We start from the raw sequence: 2,805 nt of genomic DNA on the forward strand, positions 1-2,805 counted from the left end.
TATCATCAACATGTCAACAAACGACAAGTGCTGGTGAGGATGTGGAGAAAAAGGAACCCTCGTACACTGCTGGTGGGAATGCAGACTGGTGATGATGCAATTGTTGAAGTGGATACATGGAATGAAGAGTCCTACAAAGGCAGCACCTTGATGATGCAGTGACTTAAGGACCATCTCACTCTGTGGACCTGGGAAAACCAGAGAAAGCAAAGAGCTGCTGGCGAGGGAGAGAACTAATTTCTATCATGCTTCATGATCTGTCCAGTGTCACTCTGTACCCTGCACATATATACCTTTGTGCAATAAAAAAAAGAAATGTCCTATAACACTTTTATATTAAAAAGTAAAATAAAATACAGGTATAGCTGAAAAAATGTGTGATTATACACAATTGTATATATACATATGTGTGTGTGTGTGTGTGTGTGTGTGTGTGTGTGTGTGTGTGTGTGGTTTTAGTAGTAAAACAGAAATGGCTTGAATCACAGTTCTGGCACTTAGTAGGTTTGTGACTTTTGATCAGTTATCTTCCCTTTCTGCACCTCTTTCTGCTTTTCCAAAATGGAGACATATAGTGTTTATCTAATAAGACAATTTTGAGGATTAAATGAGATTATAAATGTGCTGAGCATAAGGTCCAAAATATACTACTGTCTAATCATTACAACATTCCCAAGTAATTTTCTCAATTAGAGTACATGAGAAGTAAAGCTTATACAAAAATTAACTCAAAATAGTTCAAAGACATAAATGTAAGAGCTAAAACTATAAAACTCTTAGAAAAGAAACTTAGGGAAAAGGTTTCATAACATTGGATTTAGTGATTATTTCTTAGATATTACATCAAAAGCACAAGCCACAAAAGAAAAAATAGATAAATTGCACTTTATAAAAATTAAATAGTTTGGCACATCAAAGGACACTGTCAACAGAATGAAAAGGCAACCTGCAGAATCTCAGAAAATATTTGCAAATCATAGATCTGATAATATTCAGAATATATAAGAAAATCCTTATACCCAACAACAAAATAACAATATGATTTTAAAATGGACAAAAGAGTTGAATTGACATTTCAACAAAGAAAATGTGGAAGTGGCCAGTAAGCACATGAAAACATGCACAACATTATTAATCATTAGGGAAATGCAAATCAAAACCTCAATGAGATGCTACTTTACACTCATTAGGATAGCTGCTGCCAAAACAAAAACAACAAAAGAAAGAAAATAACCACTCCTGGTGAGGGTTAGAGACCTTGTGCATTGCTGATGAAAATGTAAAATGGTACAACTTCTGTCAAAAATGGTATAGTGGTTCCTCAAAAAATTAAACATGGAATTACCATAGGACATTATTGTGCTAAGTGAAAGAAGCCAGTCAGAGAGACAAATACCATATGAACTCACTTACATGTGGAATCTAATGAACAAAATAAACTAACAAACAAATTAGGTCCACAGGCGTGGATACATGGAACAGATTGACAGCCGTCAGATTGTACACCCATGTCAGAGTGTCAGAGGGGAGGGCCCAAGGGGGACTGGATGAAAGAAGGTAAAGGAATTAGCCAAAGAACATATATGCATAGTCCATGGACACAGATAAGAGTGTGGTGAAGGAGCAGGAACTGGGTGGAGGTAGGCAAAGCTGGGGGACAGGGAGAAGGGAGTAGGACATCTTCAGAACATTGTTCCACACATATGGAACATTGATCCACACATTTATAATGGTCTGGCCCTCTAGCAACTTCAGCGTGAAATTATAGCTAATTTGCCTACAAACTTCAGGTGGTCATAATAATCTGGCCACTCAGTGTAGTTCTGTGAGGTGAATGAATCAAAATTATACCTATTTCTTGTGTTTCAGATTAGCAAAATATATTTTTGGTGTGCCACATAATTTTAGTGATTAGTTTATATGTGCCATGAGATGAAAAAGGTTGAAAATCGCTGTTGTAGGTTAAGGATAGGTTTATGATCAGTTAGGAAATTCCCATTTCATTTACTGATTTCTCAGTCCCCAATTTTAGCCTTTCACTCTGAGGAGCTACACATTTTCCCCCTGGAGTATTTTGGCCTTTAACTACTCTTTCCAGTTAAAGTCACAGATCATCTAGCAAACCTGGGAATTATCTAATTCTGAACCTTACTTTTAACACATATACACTTAAGATTAACCCTCAGTGACATTGTTAAGTAGGAGAGGTTTCCTTTTAATCTTCCCCCACACACACACCTCCACAAACCTAACTTAAAACACTTGACCCAGGTTGTGGGGCTCACTTTTCCCCCCGTCAATAAAGATTTATCTTCTGCCCCATTTTGGAAAGCAAAACTTATTCTAGGTAAATTAATGTTTATAGTTGCTTTAAATAGTTCCCATATTTGATATGGTTTGCATTTTGACCTGAACTTTCAGTGCTTCAGAATATATGAAAATTCTAAGCCACCACAGCAATGCTAATAAACAAAATCATGAGAGGTGTTGGGCCAACATGGCTCAGTGTTTGAGCATTGACCCATGAACCAGGAGGTCATGATTCAATTCCTGGTCAGGGCACATGCTCAGGTTGTGGGCTTGATCCCCAGTGTGCGGCATCCAGGAGGCTGCCAATCAATGATTCTCTCTTATCATTAACGTTTCTCTCTCTCCTCTCTCTGAAATCAATAATAATATATATTTTAAAATCATGATGGGTAAATATATCCTATCTAATAATAGAGAAACATGGTAATTAACCGTAACTTCGCTACCCTTCCCATTGGCTAATCAGGGTGATATGCAAATTAACTGCCAACTAAG

The sequence above is a fragment of the Myotis brandtii genome, unplaced genomic scaffold (genome assembly GCF_000412655.1).
Source record: "Myotis brandtii unplaced genomic scaffold, ASM41265v1 scaffold259, whole genome shotgun sequence".
Classification (NCBI taxonomy): Eukaryota; Metazoa; Chordata; class Mammalia; order Chiroptera; family Vespertilionidae; genus Myotis; species Myotis brandtii.